Genomic DNA, 21297 nt, shown 5'->3' with positions numbered 1-21297 from the left:
TTGCGAGATGACGAGACGGTTTCATATAAACACAGATAGTGTATATGTCCTCCCTTAAACCAAAATATTTTTTACACAATTTAAAAATCAGACCGTCCTCAAAATCCCAATGACACTTACTTATTCCTTTCCAAATACTGTTTTTAAAGGAGCATACTAACCCCCCACTATCTCTTTTTGCTTTTTTCCTGCGCTTGCGATGCTTACTTACACATTCATATCCATTTAAAAACAATACATTATACTCATTCGTCCAACACTCGCTTAACACAATCATATCACAAACATTTATCTCATTCACAAAATCATCATTTCCAGTTTCGAAACAAGACTGCCATTTACATTTAAAGATAAAACGGATAAAAAGGATACATTGTTTCTGGGGCTCCTGGTACCTCATCCTATGCTCTCCCGACGACATCGATTTCTTTGACGATCTTCCCGTCGACGATGAGTTTGGCTGGGTATATGATGGAGGCCCGCTTTCCCTTTTTTCGTAGCTCCACGACCTCGAGAACCAGCATCTCCCTGGCCTTCCTCGTAAGGGAAATCTTCCGATATGCCGTATGGTTTTCTTAAATTGATCTTATCCATTCTTACTAATTCCCGAACTTGGTAATTCAAGAAATTAGCGATTATTGGCCGTGGTCGATCATTATTCGCCCTTGGTCGCCCAATGCGGTGGGCCCTTTGTATATCAACTGGTTGATTTATATGTAATTCCTTCTTTATAAAATGTTTTAACAACCCTAAACAATCCTCATTTTTATCTTCTTTGACACCGTAAAAAAAGCAAGTTGTTCCTCCTCCCTCTCGCCTCCTGATCAATCACCCTCCATTGCATCCGCTTTAACTTCTCATCCGCATCCTCCTCCCTTCTCCTCATTCTAACCACTTCCTCACTCTGTCTTCTCACGTTCGCCTCAATCATATCCATCCTCTCGTCTTGTTTTTCTATTTTCTCCAGCACCTTTTTAACAGTAGCACCTAGAGGAGAGACGTCACTTGTCACGATTTCCAACGCCTTTAGAACTGCATTTAACCTTTCTTTCAATCCCATCACCTCATCTCTTAAAAAGCACAAATCCTTTCTCTCACTTCTTTCACCTCTTCCGTAACTTCGCTACTATCACTCCCTGGTCTCATCCTCTTCGCATCACGATAACATACTTCATTTACGCTCGACATTATAACAGGACGACGTTTAAACAGTTCACAATAGAATCTTGATAGTGCAACAGTTAAACGAATTCACTGTCACAATGGTGATCACAGAACGAAGATAGGAAATATAACAGGGTCGGTTGACAGGTGGACAACGATGATGACGGAGCCGATTACTGAGAAATATTCACAATAAAATGAGAAAATATAACAACTAAGGTTTACAGGCGAACGCGACGATGACGATGGCGATGACAGTGAAAAATACTGATTCTTTAGAAATTATTACTTTAAAAAGTCCGAATAATAGTCCAAAAGATAAAGGGAAATGTCACGAATAGATTAATATAGATTCCAATACAAGACAGCAACAATTACTTGAGAAATTTACAATAACACCACAGCAGATAAAAACACGTCTTGACACCTTGACACACAACAAACAAATAAGGAACAGATGTAGATTCCGAGAGCATGTAATTAGTTTGAGATAGAAGTCAAATCCAGACACCAAAAATTAGAGAGCGGCGGGGGCTACCTGAAACTGCGATCTTGAAAGTACTAACGAAAGAGTGTTTATGGAGAGGCTTAGGATGGGAATGATACAAATGGACGTTTTGGGCACAAATCCTTAGTCAGCATGACAATGAACAAAGGTTGAAAACGAATAAAATGAAATATAAATTGTATCGTCTGTACTCAACGATGGTTGGAGTGTGAAGCATTGGCGTGGCGTTGGTTTGTGAGTCCCAAGGGTGTGATAGAAATGATAAGGGCAGTGAGAGAAGGGAATTTTCTAGAAAAGAATGGAATATAAAAGACATAATAGATATGTAATAATAGAAGTAGAAAACCGGTTCCATAAAATACGGTTTCACGCCGGGGAGCCAAAATCTTGGTCTCCCTAGCCAAAATCGACCAATATGGCAGGGGAACCAAAATCTTGGTCCTACTCAGAATTGAGTCGACTTCGAGTAACATTCAGATTCAGATTCAGAACAACAATAATAGATAGGATTGACATCTACTAAATGTGCTTAATTCGCTTTACAAGGGGTCCCAACCAACAACAGCAATTAACGTGACAAATTAGGGAGCAGACACTGGTGTAAGATGGAAATCTGAAATAGCGTGCATTAAACAGTGCCAAAAAAAAAAAAACACAAGAAAAACACAGTCAAAAAAAAAATAATTCAGTCTTTCTCGTGGAAGATATTTTGGGATGGGTTTTTTTTTCTTGTATTTTACGTTCTTGCTTTGTCTAGCACTATTTCATACACACTTTTTCAGATCTTTATCTTAGCAACACTTAAGGGGGGACCTGTAGTCAAAAATCCATTTTTGATTGTAATGCTAATATTGCTATTCCCTTGTTATTTTAAGGTGGTAGGAGGTCTAATTTGATGATTAACACCAAAAAAAGCCAAAAAAAATAAATTTTTTAGACATAGTGAGAAAAAATAGGCTAAAAATAGACCAAAAATCCCAAAATTTCTTACAGTAATGCAGCCAAAACCAACGAATAGATCTCTTCCAAATTTACACACAATGTTTCTTACAACAAGAGCTATACCATGACGTAAAGGTTTAGCAATAGTCCTGAAAATAAATTTTTAAGAATTTTTTTTCGATTTCGGCTGAAAATTTGGCGCGGAATTACAGTAAAAATTCGATTTAAAAATTCATAAAACTGCTCAATTTTAGTTTACCCCAAAACCCCTACGTCATGGTACAAAACACATTATAAGAAAGATTCTGACCAAATTTGAAGACAATATGATGGAAAATAATCCAGATATGAATGTTAGAAAATCAGAAAATGACGCAAAATGGAGTTTTGAGAAAACGCAAAATTTGTCTTTAATTTGATGATAAAGTTAATTTTGCAGACAAGCAAAGGAAAACATCCATCAAAATTTCAAAGTATATTCAATATAGAACAAGAAAACAGTTAAATTTTGTACATTTATCAAATTCTGAAAAAATTATGATCGATTCGCTAACCCATACCCCTAAGAAAAAATTTGCGGAAAAATTGAATGATATCAGTTTTTTACAAAAAAATTAATTAAGCGATCAAATATGCTTTATATTTATAAAATTCATCAATTAAATCTCATAAACTAATAATGTGATGTATAATTTGATGTTAAACACCCAAAAAAAACTCAGAATTTTTTAAATAAAATTTTTAAGGGGCATTATAGGCTAAAATTAGACGTAAAACCCTAAAATTTCTAACATAGATGCACCAAAAACTAGCTTATAAATTTCTTTCAAATTTAAACACAATGTTTCTCACATAAATAGCTATATCGTGATGGAAGAATTTATCAATAGTCTGGAAAATAAAATTTTTAGAATTTTTATTTGATTTTGACTGAAAATTTGGCGCGTATCGACAGAAAAAAATGAATTAAAAAATTTATAAAATTGCTAAATATTAATTTACCCCCAAAAACTTCCATCATGATGTAAAAGACATCATAGAAAAGATTCTGAATAAATTTGAAGATGATCTAAAGGAAAATGGCTAAGATAGGATTGCTAGAAAATCAGAAAATGACATAAATCGGAAATTTGAGAAAGCGCAAACTTTTTTAATAATTTGACATTGAGACTGATTTTGCAGGCAAGTAAAAGAAATGATCCATCAAACTTTCAAAATATGACCATTATAGGACAAGAAAACAAGAAAACTTTATAATTTAATCTAAGTCTAAAAAATTTACAATCGATTCGCTAACGCATACCCCTAAAAAAAATAAAAAACTATAAAATTAAATTTTTTCCGTATTCAGAGATAAAATAATTTTGAGGTCAAATATGATTTATATCTTATGAATTCATTATTGTAATCACAAAAACTAATTATTTACTATATACAATAGATTATAAAGAGATTTCTAGATATATTAAAAAGTCTCGAAATATGATTTAGTAAAATATGATATGGCGCGCTACCCTCATTTTTCAATGCTGCTTGAGAGACAAGTCATATAAAATTAGATATCTAGTCAATTTTAACTGCAAAATCAATTCTATTTTAGACAATAAAACAGCTAAATGATGCAAATAGATATAGCTCAGAATAAAAAGCAATTTGCTTTCCCAAACCCCTTGGAAATAAATTCCTTTCGCCTCAATGCAGGAAAAATCAACACCACTTGTTTGCCACCGCTTTTTTAGTACCGTAGTTCCACAAAGAGGGTTGATCTTGCTCTGGTTGGTAAAAAAAAAAAGAGATATTTCATTAGCAATTTTTGGAAATACATTATAAGTCATTGACATAAAATGCATCTGTCAAAGAAAGACCAATAAATAAAATGGTCATCATTCACACCAACACAGTTGAAATTTCATTGTTTTTACATCCACAGAACAGAACTCTTGGCGACAAACAATTTTCTGTTATTAAGTTAATATATTCAATAGTAATTCATTTCAAATGATGTTTTATCATTTTCATTTAGAAAAATGAGTATTTACTTTATTGATCATTAATCAAAAATGTAAAGGCGCTATGGAGATTTGGAAACATTACTAACCAGTGTCAAAAAGTACATGCAGACACTCTGCTGTGCTGGCCCAGATGATGGTTTGCTGGTTGATCAGTTTGCCACAGGAGGGCCTCAACACACCTTTCCAGAATAGCCCTTGAGCCAGCATCTTTATTTATTGTCAGGACACCAGTACAGTCAACTGAATTCTTTCATGTTAGCTGTCGATGAAAACACAAAATTAAATTAAATTCACTGCAGTGAAAATGGCACATATGCCAATGCCATTGCTAAAGTTTAAAACAACAACAACAACAATAATAATAATAATAATAATAATAAAATAATAATAATAATAATAATAATAATATAATAATAATAATAATAATAATAATAATAATAATAATAATAATAATAATAATAATAATAATAATAATAAAATAAATAATTTGGAAAAAAACAATTATCTAACATTGTCATTATCATTATCCTAGACATTTCAAACACTACTAAAACTGCTACCACACTACAGACCTTATCATTATCTATCTTAGATATTTACTCTCTCGTTCTCTCCCTCTCTATCACTATCTCTCGAACATAACATTCCAAACCCAATTTTCCGATATAAATTATAAATCCCCCCCCCCCCCCCCCCCCCCTCCAAAGAAAAAAAATTGAAAAGTGTGGACGATATATGCAGTATCAGCCAAAATAAAGATAATTACAATAACTGAATGAAAAGTATTTTTTTTAAAAGGGTCCTGATCCTGAGACTGAGAATGTCTTTTCTTCTTGTGAGTCGCACAAACTTCACGAACCCTCTTGCATTGACAGTCTTGATCTTGACAAATTTGGAAACATATTGACTGGGAAACGAACCTTGAAACATCTGATCAGGTCTAGGTTTTATCGCCTGACATGGAGGGCTGATTTTGTTTGGGAGGGGGGGGGAGTAGTATTTTATTATTGTTTGGCCCTGTTATTTTTCATAAAATAAAGTTAACTTGCGATAACAACGAGTGTTTCAGCTGATGCACAGTCGAACAAACACACAATCTCACAAGGCATGTTTAGTTATAAAAATAAGCAATAAATTAAAATGTGGTGTATTTCTTATGCTTACCTTGTAAACTGAGTATTCTGTGACTTGAATAGAGTGAAGAATTACCAAAGTTCATCAAAATCAACTTGTAATGCGATGAGTGAGGTCCAAAAGCGAATGAATTCATAATATTGTAAACAAAGGCAGGGACAGTCAGGGAGCGGCCATTGACGCTATCGTGGTGCATTGTGGGTCACTATTGCCACGTTCGAGGATAAATTTAGATCGGAATCATGTTTTGTTACTAAATTTAGACGCACCGTGACCTGGCCTCTCAAATCAACCAATGAGAGCTCGTGACATTGTATAAATGGTATAGATAGTATGCGGTTAAACAGCTGATCGGAGTGGAAGTTTACTTCCGGGTGGCAGAAAGGAATGGAAGACAATGGCGTAGAATAGTAAAATATTAGTTTCTGTCGATAATCTTCCGTATTTTTCTGGTTCTAGACATAAATATATTTTTTTAAAATTTCCCGTTAATGATGTAGACCCCTATGCCATTTGTGAACACGACTGGTGCCATAATCTTTAGGAACTACAGCCAGTCTCATCGTTTGATGTAGCGAACAACCTCGTCACGACCACAAGTTTCTGTCTACACGGTCTACACATTTCACGGTAAGTCTGTATTATTTAATCGTTTCCCTATGCTATACCTATACTATGTTACACCATCTACGGCTAATTGTAAGATTTATTCTCAAAAAATCACAGAAGACAGATATGTCGAACCTGACACGGAAATATTAATATGATATGACCTGCTTCACGAGTCGTGATCATCTTAGTGTCTTAGTCTTAATCTTAGTCTTCGAGTCTTAGTAAGTTTAGTCTAAGTCAGTCTAAGTAGTGGATCAATGAGTCTGTGTGGTTACATTCAAATTTCAACTATTTTGCCTTTAAGGTGATGAATTCCTCCGAATTCACCAAAGATTATAAATAATAATTTAAATTAAAAACACCAGGGCAGGCGATGACTATGAAATCAATGTGATCCCGAGTCCAAATCTAAACTGATATAATACAGTAACAAAACACCATGCCCATAAGACTGTTTTAAAAGCCCCACCCCATTCCAAGGGACTGAGCTTGATCCCGAGTGAATTTATTTTTCTCATCCCACTCCCCTTATCAATCCAGCAGTGATTGGGTAGCTGAGTCTGTTAGATCTAGCGGAAAGTACTTTGACATAGACTAGAGTCCTATCTAAAGGGTAGCAATTGCTATGGCCCGTTTCGCGCTTTTCAAACCAGGTTAAACTTCGGCTCCATTGAATGACTACTTTTTATTCGATATTTTACTCAATCCCCAAACTATATAATTTTTAGCCCCACGGCTGATGTTGAGTTATGGAATTGTGTCTCTCTGAATAATTCTAATAACCTTGCAGATGAGTACTCCACATTTCACAGCAAATTTAATTCACTGTTGTTAACTAAATGTGATAACAACAGTTTTTATCCTCGAGTTTCAATTAATAATATTACCACCATTGCCACATTTTTTTTTCAGGCTTACAAGGGACTGACTACTTAAAATCAGGCCTACAATGGATGGGTGACGGATGTAAAATGGGTTAAGCCTCCTAGCTGTGGGAAAGTGGTACTAGTTGCTAAGGTAACCCCCCCCCCCCCCCCCCCCCCCCCCCGTTTTCATCTCACTTCTATGATTATTATTACTGTTATTACATATTATTATTTTGATTTCTACATTTATTTATATTACTCCATGCAGGATTGATAATAAGATATAGAGGTTTTTAACATATGGCTATATTCATTACAATGAATTTTCTTGAACTAGAATATGAATAACTTAAAAAAAAAAAAGAAATAAGAAACTTCTTTAATAGGTTCAAGTTCTACTATGGGAGACTCAGTCGAGTCCTTGGAAAAGCCTCTTTACTCACATTTGCTCAGTCAGTGTGTTCGGACATAAACGTTTAAATGGTTATGCGACTCATGGCAGTCCCGTTAACTTAGTTGGTAGAGCACCCATTTCACAATCATAGAGACCGAGATATATCCTAGATGAAGTTAAGACCCCACCCCCTCCCCTTTCTTTTTTTTTGTACACCCAGCAGTAATTTGGCAATAGAAAAGCGCCCTATTCGAAGGGTAACAAGTTATTATTTTCACACTATAGAAACTGGGATGAAATCTGGCTCTATAGACCTAATGGTTCTGATGGACTACTTTCGGTGCTTGCGACACTATTAGGTCATTTTCAGCACAATTAAAAGCTGTTGCGAAATACGTAGTAAGAAAAATGGGCTTGGATCAAATACGGAGCAGAAGTAGATCAAAATTATTAATGTGCTTAGTTTTGAGATCGCCTAACAGTTCAATCCAGAGACGGAATACACTCAAATGTTTATGTTTGATTTAAGGGTTTTACTGCATTTGCGACGCATTTCAGCACCAGTAAAAAGGAATAAAATGGGATTGTAAAAATTTCCAGATTTACAATTAAAAGCACACAAGAAAAGTAAGACAAAGAGGAACAAATGTAGATTCCAAGAGAATGCTATCAGTGTACTAAGTCTGATAACACCCAAAAGTCTCATCCTGACACAAGCACAGGTCCCCCCTAAGAGGAATACACTCAAACGTTCGCGTATTATTTTTTAATTATATTATATTAAGTTACGTTATGCCTTTTGCGCCGCGATATCATAAGATATCGTCGCCTAGGCATTCCACGAAGGAATATAGATAACTCATCAAACAAGATGTCTGATGTCAACGGGAATCACCCATGTTGTCCAAGTGAGCAAATTGGGGGTTAATAATCTTGCTCAAGGAAAAAAAAAACGAAAGTGCCTGAAGCGGGGCTCGAACCTGGGTCATCCGGATCACAGTGCAATGCCTTAACCACTCGGCCACTTCGCCCCCCATATTATATATACACACATATATATAATATAATAAAAAAATTTACGCGAACTGATTTACAAGACAAAGAAATTTTTTTTTCCCAAAACCAACAATATTCATTTGACTGTTTCCCTCTCAGCCAATGACTCCGGCAGTCGAAAGGACAAAACCAAGTAATCTCATTCCAAGACAAGGACATAAAGAAACTTGGAAAACAATATAAGGGATAGAGGACATAGCATGACCTCTTGCCACCATGGGAAGTCAAAGACCCCACCCAGTCTATTGTTTATAAAATGTTAATTATAAATTTACAAAATAAATTTACATCCATTTGTCACCCTCTCATCTAAGGACAGGGGATAAAAGCATGTAATCTTATTCCAAAACAAAGATAGAAAGCTACCTGAAAAAGGAATACAGACATAGGGGGGTGAAGAAAGCAATAATGACCTTGCCCACAATGGAAGGTCAATGACCCCACACCCAGGGTAGAAAAATGAGAACTCAGTCAAGCATTCACCATCAAATTGCAAAAGCAACGGATAAAACAAATTTTTAAAAAAGTCATTACAGTACTTTATTTTCTTTATTGTGCTCCAACTTCATAAATATACAATGGATTTCTATTTATTTGCCAATTCAAAAATATTATTAGGTTTTGAATGTTATTGCAGAACATATAATAATGGTAACAGAAGTAATACTACTACTACTAGTAGTTATACTCCAACTAGTACAATTTTTTCACAAACATTTCGGGCAAAAGTAAAAATTTAACAGATGTATTAGTCTAATGAAAAGAATGAAAAGGATTACAAAGGTATATGAAATCAAGCATTATTGGAAAAGAATGAATAAAAAGTCTGACTGCTTTCTTTTCGTTTCAGGTTCGCCATTCCCAAAAATTGGGTTATAGTGGACTCTGTGTGTCGACAAGTGCTTTCTGCTCAGCATCAAGATGGGAACCTGAAATGTCTGTCTTCACAATCCTGTAAAAGAAATACCAAGATTAAGTTAATATATAGAGCAAATAGTACATTATTGAACTACCACCTCTGGCGTCTATCGTGTCACTGGGAATTTTAATTTTAATATGTTTGAAAACAAAGAAAACTTAAGCCCCATTTCCTCAAATACGCAAGTCATTCATTTTACAGGTCAAAATAATTTTTTTTAAAGTTTTTCTTTGACTTCAATTTCAAATGCCAATAGTGCCTGAACCTTATGATGAGTTCCAAAATGGTTTGGCATATTTATGTGGAAATCTATTCTTTTAAAAAAATAGAGTTGTGGATCACCATTGCTCCGTACAGCAAATGTTAAATATTTATCATCGAGCACAAAATTACTGGCAAACCTAAAAATTCTAAAACTATTTATTTACAAACTCTACAAGTAACACGCAAATATTTTAAAAACTAAATGTAATTCTATCACCTGTGGAATCAAACTATGTATGCTCAGAAAATCTGCTGTACTGTAATGTTCGGGCAATTATTGGCCTTCGCCAAAAAAAGAAACAAAAATAAGAACTGTATTTCCTACACCAGTATACAAAAAACACACATATGTTTTCTCTACACGGGAAATTCCATTGAGTGTTACAAGCGCTGCACCTAACCATCAACTTCTTGTAGATACTGCTAGCTATAACCAATAAAAATGGACAAACTTAGCCCATAATATTTTACATTTCTGGGAATGTTTGTTTTTTCTTTTATGCCATATAATTTATTATTTTTTAAATTTAATTTGTTGCCAGCGTGTGTATTTTGTACATACATAGGGAATACATGCTTCTGTAAAAAAACGTTTGATTGGTCATTCTGCTGATTTGTGCAGATTGCCTTTTACCACAATGAAATGACAATTGGCTTGTAAAAATAACATGTAGACTATAATATTAATATATTCGTTTAGCTTAAGCGGCATAATTTAAATTTAAGGTTAATAAAACATTTCCTCCCAGATCTTAATAATTGAGGAATAAATCAATATGGGTGAACTCATTTAATTCTATCTATCTCATCATAAGAACACTTTGTCACTACGTTGTGTGGCCTTGAGCAAGTCACCTCAGCCCTAGCTCAGTTTGTGGCGCTGTGTTGCGGCAATGCCTGGGTTATTTCAGTCTCCCTTTAGAATAGACTCCAAAGACAAATTTTCCCTAGAGGTGAATAAAGAATCTATATTTTTAAAATTTGTTACGCTATAGTCAAAGACAAAAAACCTTCAGAATTTTCTAATTGTGTATGAACTATCCTAAAAGGCAACCTATCCATAGCATAGAAGGACATGCTCACAATAGTATTAATTTCATTGTCCTCAAATTTAATGGATCTTCCTCTTTTATTAATTGTCATTGCCCATTCATTACATAAAACAAAATTAATCAACATAATAAAGACAAAGCTTTTGATTCAAATGAAGTGATGTTTTTTGTTCAGTTATTTATTATCTCTGAAGTTAAAAGTCTTAAAACTCAACCATGTAAGCTTTTGTACAGTCTGGTTATTTGAAAAAAAACTTCTCTTGATGTCAGTTCTTGCACCAACAATTTGGACAAACTTTGACTTCATTACTGGCTCACCGGACAGGCATTCCTTACATACCTTATGAGCAAATGAAGTCACTTTATATGTGCTCTATTCCCCTTTGTCTTATTACTTTCCTCATAGTCATAGATTTGTGTCTTAACTTTGCAATATGATTTTGTGTCCTTTGTCTATTGTTATGTGCATAGATCTACAATCTTTTCACTCTCTATTCAACTTCCTTTCAACTGGCAATGCAATGACCTTAAAGTGTAATGAACGGCACAAACGTTGCTAACCTCACTTTTTACCCCCCCCCCCCCCCCCCCCCCCAAAAAAAAAATTGCTTGATTTGGACCTATTAAATTTTCTGAGAGCGAGATCTGCTTTTATATAGCGCATGCAATATCCACCCAAAGCACTCTACAAGATGTCCCAAGCCAACAGAAACATTAACATTAACATGTAGGAAGAGATATCATGCCTACATAAATATTGTTTTAAACAGATACAATCAATACACTTACATTTACATGGTCAATGATTGAGCTAGTTTCTCCAATTGTTGATTGTTCAACTAGAGCCGTTGCTGCCTGCAGTCATTGCGTTTGTTCCTATCTTTAAGACATGAATAATGGTCTGTTTTTTTCTCTGCCCCATGTCCAAGCTTTAACGTTGGAACCCAATCAGGATCAGTTTCATCCAGCAGTGATGCTGGCCCTCCTGTAAAGGCAAAAAATTGATTGTTGAAATATATTACGTCATTTCTTGCCTATTACAATCTGGTCCTGGTCCTTGTGTGGCTATGTGGTCTAGTGGTATGACACTCGATTTTGGATCGGAAGGTCAAGGGTTCGAGCCTCGCGCTCGGCGCATAGTTGAGTCCTTGGAAAAGGCTCTTTATTCACATGCTCTCACCGTACTCAGGTGTAAAATGAATACCTGGTCGTTTACAGCGTTTTCTTTGTCCGAAAAATTGTAGCGTCCCCTAAAAGGCGTCATGTCCCGTTCTACATGTTAAATGTTGCTGTTGACCAGGGACCCCTTGTAAAGCGCTTTGAGCACATTTAGTGGATATTGCGCTATAATATAAAGCTCAATTTTTTAATTATTTTTTTTTACAATCCTTAAGCTTTCCGTTAAATTTACATCAAGCTTTGTCAAATTAGAACAAGGGTAGAACAATTATATAGTGCAATTTCCATTAAATGAAAATTTGTTCAAAGCGCTTTGCAATGGGTTTATAGCCAACAGCAAGACTTTACATGCAGGTCGAGACATGACGCTTGTTAGGCGATATTACATTTTTTCCGGAAAGAGACAATGCTGTTTAACAGGCCTGCATCTGCCCCCTGAAAAACTTGCCTGAAAATCCTCGAGCCGAAGCTTTTTCAATAACATGAGCAAAAATCCCCATTTCCCAGAATATTTTCTTAGAATTTTACCAATTCAATAGGCTGTTAAACAAAATGAAAAAGTATTTTAATTAATTTTTTGTTCCGGCAGAGCGAAATTGCCAGAAATGCCGACAAATTTACAGGCCTATGTTAAAAGCCAGTTACCCAATTTATGCCTGAGTATGGTGAGAGAATGTGAATAAAGTTCCTTTCCCAATGACTCAACTGCTCAGAACGGGTCTGGAACCCTAATCCTTCCAAAATGACGGTGATAACTATACCACATAGCTGCAATGAAAGTATCGGGATCCCAAAGGACAATTTTTTTAAATTGAAATTATTTTATTATTATTATTGTCATATTTGGGGAAAATTCCATATGAAGGCCCTAATTTAATGACTATACGAAACATTATAACTAATAATCCTCACCTTGAGTTAAAATTAATTTCTAACTATGAAAATTATGAAAAGTTATTTTAGTGGATTGATAGAGGTCAATTGTTTCTTTCTTTGGATTAAAATTTAAAATAATAATAATAATAATAATATTTATTTTTGTCAGTAAAAAAATAACCATTACTATCATTATAAACTGACACTGGCAATCACTAAGCAGCGTGTTAAACTTCTGTCACAAACTAGCATTTACATGTCCAACAGCGGTGTAGAAAAGCAATTTGTTCGTGTTACTTTACAATACACCACCGACGGAGGAACGGAAAAAAAAAAACTTAAGAAAAACGCAACCTTACTTTTAATATTTCTTCAAATGGAGAACATGTTTTAAAAATGCACAATAAAATAATCTTGACAAAGCATAAGTTATAAACTGGAACATTATAATTCTAAAATGAATGACCAGAACAACAGTGAAAGACTTCCTCATCTCATAAAGCTTGAAAACGAAAGTAGCCCTATCACTATCGGTAATGAGGCATTTGGTTTTGATTTTGATTTAGAGTAAGTTGCACGAGAAATGCATGAAATATTCATGGTCCTATCTGATAACTAAACACAACAAATAAAAGATCATCCATCCGGACCGTGTATGGACCAAAAAAATTAAAATGATTCCTTCTAGACCGCCTACAGACTACAGATTACATCTGAGTCTGAGATGAGTCAGATGATTTCTCCAACTTCGGAGTTTCGCATAGAAAAGTCACATCGGTGAAAAATCTCTCCGTAGATTTTGTTAGACCACCGAGTTTGAAATTTTTGATTTGATTTCTCTTCCATGAAAAAGAAAAAAACACATATTTACTAAATCATAAACTTGCAACGTCAGAAATTAAGGCAAGGACCTTGTTCGGTTGCCGCCAACTCCGTGACATGCTATGGCCCACAATGGCTACATGATGATGTTGGAGCGAAGTAAACTTGCTTTGTTCACAATAATTAAAATTAATTCATATCGTATATATAATATTTAAGATTTTAATTTATCCATCAATTCTTACCTTTAACAAAATGATCATTGCAAACTCGGTGGCTGCAAGTTAGATTTGAGTTTGAGCCATCGCCAAATCCCTTTCTTCTGATCGCTGCCATAACCGCTGTACTGTCTCCGCTAAATTTATTATTTTTGGGTCCTTCGTCTTCCTAATGGATGGGAACCTGAACATTTTGACTCCATCTCGACCCTGTCTTCTAGTGCATCCGATGATTATGCAGTTATTTGGCATTTTTTCACGTTTAAAAAATTGGACAAGAGCTTGTTTCACATCAATGTTTACAAGCCAGCCAAGTTCTTTTGCCATCCGGAACTAAAGTAGGTCATTGCGTGACGTCATCAGCATTCTATCTATTCACTATTTGACCTTGTGATACTTCATGTTTATAATCATGATGTCGATGTTGCCAGATTGAAAAAGAGAAATGGCTAAGCTTTCCATCGATATGCGCCATGACCGGGTGGATAGGCTTTGAATAGCTGTTGTCAAGACCCAAACATTTGACAATATAGACCTTTAGAAAATAAAACGTGGATACCTACCTTATAAAACTGCATCAAAAACACGTTTTTAATTGAAAATATGAAATTTTCTTTATATTTTAGGATTCTAGAATAATTAAACTACCTGAAAAGTGGACTAGCCCAATTTGGCCGAAAAATTTTTGTTTAACCAAAAATGACTACAGGTCCCCCCTTAACACGTAGAATGAAACATGACGCCAGTAATGCGCTAATACAGCTTTATTTCAGAGAAACCACGACCGGGTTTCCGTTTTACACCTGCGTGTAACAACAGTTTTTATAGGGCTCAACTTTGTGTCGCCCAGGGCCGGACTCGAACCAGGGACCTATAACCCGGAAGGCGAGTGTCATACAACAAGACCATAACGCCGCACAAAACCTTGGCCTGTTATTATTGTCATCGATACGACTGAGTATATTATAATATGATGTTGTGGGTAACCCGGATCAACCCAAATTCAATTTTCTCCCATCAACAACTGGCTTCCCACTCGCCATTGGACCGGTAGCCACTTGTTACGGGTTGTATTACAGAGGGGTTCAAGATAACCACATGTCATAAGACAGCAGACAAATGGGGCACGCAACATTTGGAGGACCGCTCTGAGCGACGTAAATTGAAGTCCGTGGTAAAAAAAAAATAAAAATAAATAAAATTCCCGCAAATTGAGCTAGGGTGAAGTGACTTGCTCAGGGCCACATAGCGCAGCGGCGAGTGATCAAACTTGGTACCTTCCGGGTACGAAGCAAAGACCGTACCGCTGAGCCACGCTGCCCCGTAAAGGTAAAGGCTGTTCACCCACATTCTCTTTCTTGATTAAATGATTACCAGGTGGCAACCCTGTGTAAAAAGGTAATGGCACCGCATTGGTAGGTTTTAACCTCGTTCTAATGCCAAGTGTTGCTATTGGCTTGGAGCCCTTTGTAAGACATGTGGGTACATTTAGTGGGGCTAAATAAAAGAATGAAGGGCATTGACTTCGATGGATCCTTGGGCCTGTGTTACATATAAATACGAATATGTGTTTATTCATTTTTTTTTATTTGCTCCACTATTCATAAGCTGTTTATGTGTAAAATGATATCTGCTAATCCACGCACTTAAAGAAGATTTCAATTGGAATTTGAGAAATCTGAGCCTGTGAAAAGATCAAAGAATTTAAACTCCGTGGGAAAAGCATGGATTGGTTAATACGTTCATTTTACAAGAATGTGCTTTCTTTTTATCGATACTATTTTTGGATGGTTAAGCGGTTATGTTGTCTTGTGGTATGATACTCGCTTTCGGATCGGAAGTCCTCGGTTCGAGCCTCGCTCGGCGCATAGTTGGGTCTTTCGATAAAAATTGAAATATAGCCTAACAGGCGTCATGTTACGTACTATTTGTTAAGTGTTTCTATTGGCCAGGGACCCCTTGTAAAAAGCGCGTTGAGAACGCTTCGTGGATAATGCTCCATTAAAAGCTCGAGTTGAAAAAAAAAAGTTTTTTAAAGCGGCTTCGTGCTGTAAAAGACACTCACACACACACACACACACACACACACACACGCACACATACACACACACACACATATATATATATATATATGGTCGCGCCCAAAAGAAAGTTAAGGTTGTTCTTATGTTTTCTGCGTTAAAATAAATGTTATTGTTCTATTTCATTTTAAAGAAGAATTAATTTTCCAACTAACGTTGAAAAATTCATTTGTCTTGCTCTTGTTTTGTTCTCGAGCATCTCTCCCTCAAATTATCATATATATATATATATATATATATATATATATATATATATATATATATATATATATATATATATATATATATATGAAGGCTGATTCTCCAAAAACTCGTTGAGTCGATTTTGAGATTTTCCATCCATGAGATATAATGAAACGCAATCTTTATTTTAAGCATCAAAAGGCTCAAGGATTTCCCATGATTTGTTTGAATTTGAAGTTTAAATATGATAATATAATAGACCGAATGAGAAATTGTATGGGAAATAATCCTCAATATCTCAAAATGGGAAAAACGGAGTTAAGGAGTTATGGAAAATCACTCTTCATATGACTTTCTGACTTAAGGCCTATGTACACGGGGTGTTTGTAGGTCGTTCCCGTCCCAATTGGACACACGTCTTTAGGGAATGCTGTTAGGAAGGACAGATCGTTAAGTGTAGATACTAATTACCCACTCATTGACATCACATAATTTATGTTAGTCCGTCAATAACGGATGTATGCTGGCCTGTGCGCAGTTAGACCAACAAGTTTGAGGCGACGTGTAATAGTTTGTCTGCTTACTCCTACATCTTTTACTGTTGGTGTCACATTTTAAAAGGGCTATTTTCGTGAAAACAAATTATTTCGTCGATCTCTCCATCGTTAGTAATGTTAGAACAGTCAGATCTCGGTAGCTCCTTAGCTATTCAATGGCATCGGCACTTACTGAGCAGTTTACACACAGTTCTTTCAGTGGCATGGAATACATTTGCCACATCTATCACTCTACTGCCAGCTTCAACGTAGAGAATTATTTTGTATCTGTCCTCTATAATTATTCTTGGCATTGTCAGAAAGAACCAAAAAGCCCATGGAGCCGGAGTTTTTCCCGTTTCTACATCGTGAAACGGACAATAGCAATTGCTTACTACCTTATTGATTGGATGCTAGTTTATCGGAAAGTACTTTCCGCCAGATCTAACAGACCCAGCTACCCATTTACTGCTGGGTGGACAAGGGGTTGGGAAAAATCTCGACTGCACTCGGTATCATCTTGGTCCCTTTGAGTCTGAAGTGAGTACTTAACCAACTGAGTTATTGGAACCCCCAAAAAATCTCTTTAGTGCTGTTTACAAATTACACCTTTAATTACTGTTGTTGGATCAATGACAGATACACAAAAATACGCTTGACCAGGGCTGCCAGATTGCCAGAGTTCCTAGCCGCCAATTTCGACTTCAAAAGTGGCCAAATGAAACATCACTACAAACACTTGGACTCCCTTGAAAAACTCGTCGGTTTTTTTTTTTTTAATACACACACAAAAAAAAAAAAAAGAATAAAAATAATAAATTTACAGAAATGAATGATTAAATTAATAATTAATATTATCCTCTTTTAGACAATGTTGCCCATTTTGGCCACGAACGCGTACGTGGCCATCTGGCATCTTTGCTCTTGACCAGAATTCTTTCTACCTACCTAGTCATTGACCTGGCTCAGTAATAGAACTATTTTTGTCTTCAGCAATGCCACACGACACATTTCTTGGGCTGACATAGGATAATATAAAAACGACATTTAACAGTCCCTAGGTGGTAATTGTGGTATAAGGTTTGATGCATGCTCTCGTTACTTTGAGTTTGAGAACCAATTTTCCCCACTAAATTCCCTCTTTTCAAAATTTCGGTCTTTTGTTTTTTTTATTCTTTGTTTTTGTTTGTTGTTGATGTTTTTGTGTTTGTTTCTGGCTTTTTTTTTAACCTGGGATTTTTTTCTTGTACATTTTGTAGTATGAATGTTTAAACTCGGAAAACATGCATTTATGTCGTTGAGTAATGATAATGACTATTACATTTTAAAATGCCAATATCTTTATGATTTCGAAGGGCACTTTATTTCATCTTGATAGTATAAACTTTTCATTTTATTTTTCAATTAAAAAAAAAGATAATTGTGCATAAACTATATAGAGATATTATCTATTATACTACTAAACATCTTTTTTCCAATAATTTTTTATCATTTTAAATATCTCCCTCCGCCGCCAACGCAACATTTAACCTAAAATAGAATCGCTTAAAAAATAATAATAACCAAACAAAACAAAGCAAAAAAAAAAAAAACAAAAAAAAAAAAAAAAAAACAAACAAACAAAAAAAAAACCAACAAAACAAAGTTAAAAGAAAGAAATCTAATCTGAGTCTGATGAATGAATTTGATGACGTCAATTTCTTACTTACATCATATCATTGTCCCTTTTATTTCAATTGCTTGTCTCTAAAGATTTAAGTCGTATATATTATCTTATTAGGAAAATACAAATTAAATAGAAAAAAGTCTTTTCAACAGTTACAACAAAACACCTTTATGAACTAGATAAGTCAGAAAAATAAAATTACTTTAAAATCTATCGATAAAGTAAATTGATATCTAAAAAAAGTCAAAAAGTCTTAATCTAGGAATTTCAAACAAACGTTTCAGGCTTAAGTCATTTTGACATGATGGTCAAGTAAATCTATCAATTAAATGAAAATTTTCTGGTCAAAATGAGAAAGGCGTATTGTCCCTATACATCCATATACTTTATCTAGTTTGGCAAACAAAAATAGAAAGCATTTGGTCCATTGTTACCTTTGTTGTATCTCATAGAAATCGAGCGGGATATTTTCTGGGTGCCAATTCATCATTTCTTTACAAATACTATATAATTCCAATTCGGTCCCGCAGACAAATAAATATGTTCTGCACAGGACAACCTTTTTAGCATTTTGTCCCTCTTTACTTTGCTATATGTTGGGCTTTTTTATTTAGTTATTTATCTATATATATATATATATATATATATATATATATATATATATATATATATATATATATATATATATATATATATATATATATATATATATTTAGGTAATCTTATTTTCACATCTTTGTTTTTTTGTCTTGACTATCAATCATTCAATCTAAATATCAGCTATATGCTAAAAAGGTTGTCTAAAGCAAAAACATAAACTAACTATAGACTATCTAGTCTATACAATTATACAAACAAAAAACCATGAGATAATAGTGATCAATTTTTCTAGAAAAGGAGTGGTAAGGAAATAAAACATTTAAAATGTCATTTTCATTAGCTTCCACAGTACCTAGCTACCGCTTTTTAAGATCACTATTTTTCTACAGATTGCATTGGCGAGGAACAACACGGTAGAAAATAATAAAAAATTCAGTTTCCTTTATCAATCACCAAAGGAAAATTTGTCTTTTGGGTCTACTCCAATGGAAGATTAGAATAACACAGGCATCAGTCGCAGTTCAGCGCCGCAAAATGAGCTAGGGCGAGTTGACTTGCTCAGGGTCACACACACACACACACACACACCGCGGGAAGTCGGTAAGGAGCAAAGACCAGACCGCTGGCCACGCTTTCCCTGATAGTATAAAATAATTGAGGGATCCGATGGCGAGTGCCATACAAGACGACAGAAGAAGAGGGAGGAGGAGGAAGTGGAGGAGGAGGCGCGGAGGAGGAGGAGGAGGAGAAGGAGGAGGAAGTGGAGAGCAATGTACGCTCTATCTTGAGTATTGTTTATTCCTCCCCAACAAAGATCCATGTGAAGCGGTGATTTTTATCCTAGACAAAGATGTGGAGATTAGCTTATCTCTAATAGCATCCACTTCTATTATTGCCTTGAATTTAATTCTATCTTTTTAATCTATTTCACTGAAATGACCAAGAACTTTAACAAGCGTTGTTTAAATCTCGAAAACAAAACAAAATATATTTTTTTTAGAAATCACAACAAAGAGCAATTTTGATATACCCTGTCAATATGTTACTATATCGAAACGAACGAGATCAGGGATTTGAGTTTAACTACTTCCTAACGGACTTTATACTAGGAAATCTTGATTGTTTTTCACACAAAGCTGATGCAATACAAGTACCTACTTGTACATAATTGTTGTGTGGGATAACAAGTTTTACAAAGATTTCTCAAGAGAACTTGTGATGTACAATACTTTTCTGATTAATAAAAAGTTCTGTTCATTGCATCATAAGAACTGTGACGATTTTCCTGTAGTTGGTAAGGAGGGGGTTAAAGTTAAAATGAAAGGAACTAGTAAATAAAATAAAAAATTGTGCGGATATTTTTACTAGTGGTATGACACTCTCCTTCGGATCGGAAGATACTGGGTTCGAGTCCGGCTCTTAACGAGGGCATAATTGAGACTTTGGAAAAAGGGTCTTTACTCAAATTCTCTCACAGTGCTCAGGCGTAAAATGAGTACCTGGCTGTGATCCGACCACCTATGGGATAGAGAGTTGAATGTTGTTTGTGCTATTGACATTCTGTATTCAACATCAGCCCTCTCGTCACCATCGCACTGGATACGACTACCAAGGTATTCAAAGGAGTCATCATCATCGAGTGCCAGGCCTGTTGCAGACATCGGCGATCATGTCCCTCAATCCATATCTGTCCTCAGATCTTCTCAATAGCTCGATTCCTGTTCCTCCTCCCCCAAACCATCCGTTCAGATTGTCAATGTAATCTATCCTCTGTCTCCCTCTTCTTCTCTTTCCAGCAACTTTACCCGTAAGTACACTCTTTTCAATTCCGTTTTTTTCTGTAAATCTGTCCGAGAATTTTTAACTGTCTTTTTCTGATGGTGTTTACCAAAATTGGTCGTACTCCAATTTCTTTTAATACCTCCTCGTTTTTAATGTTATCTTTCCATGAGATTCTAAGAATGCGTCTATAAAATCAAATTTCGGCTGCAGTTATTCTACGTTCACATTCTTTGTTAATCTTCCAACACTCGCTGCCATAAAGAAGCACAGACCACAAGTATGATTTCATTACACGGAGTTTTGTTGCCATCTCAATGTTGTGGTTGTTCATGATTTGCTTTAATTGATTATATGTGTTCTTTGCTGAAGCAATTCTTCTTTTTATTTTATGGGTGGATCTACCATCAGATGTAATAATGTATCCCAAATAA

The 21297-nt window shown here is 35.2% G+C and overlaps 3 long non-coding RNA genes across 6 annotated transcripts; 1 reads left to right on the top strand and 2 right to left on the bottom strand.

The window, feature by feature from the left end:
- Positions 1–483: 483 nt before the first annotated feature.
- LOC144977157 (uncharacterized) lies at positions 484–6031 on the bottom strand. 3 transcript variants are annotated; one of them, XR_013646258.1, is made up of 3 exons: positions 5791–5970; positions 4713–4885; positions 484–4386 (listed from the first exon to the last, which is right to left on the bottom strand). It is a non-coding gene; the product is annotated as an uncharacterized LOC144977157 (long non-coding RNA). The 3 variants fall into 3 exon arrangements; XR_013646254.1 differs by having other exon boundaries at positions 519–4386; positions 5791–6031; XR_013646259.1 differs by having other exon boundaries at positions 3005–4386; positions 5836–5971.
- A 100-nt stretch (positions 6032–6131) lies between these two features.
- On the top strand, positions 6132–11077 carry LOC144977154 (uncharacterized). The gene is made up of 3 exons (XR_013646253.1): positions 6132–6390; positions 7285–7389; positions 9539–11077. It is a non-coding gene; the product is annotated as an uncharacterized LOC144977154 (long non-coding RNA).
- Positions 9219–14346, bottom strand: LOC144977145 (uncharacterized). 2 transcript variants are annotated; one of them, XR_013646249.1, is made up of 3 exons: positions 14046–14346; positions 11713–11908; positions 9219–9640 (listed from the first exon to the last, which is right to left on the bottom strand). It is a non-coding gene; the product is annotated as an uncharacterized LOC144977145 (long non-coding RNA). The 2 variants fall into 2 exon arrangements; XR_013646250.1 differs by lacking the exon at positions 14046–14346 and adding an exon at positions 13338–13622.
- Positions 14347–21297: the final 6951 nt, after the last annotated feature.

This window comes from Berghia stephanieae, chromosome 1 (genome assembly GCF_034508935.2).
Source record: "Berghia stephanieae isolate SIO BIC M18660-M18661 chromosome 1, UCSD_Bste_1.3, whole genome shotgun sequence".
Taxonomy (NCBI): Eukaryota; Metazoa; Mollusca; class Gastropoda; order Nudibranchia; family Aeolidiidae; genus Berghia; species Berghia stephanieae.
Note: the sequence above shows the minus strand (reverse complement) of the source record. Positions and strands in the feature narration are given on the sequence as shown.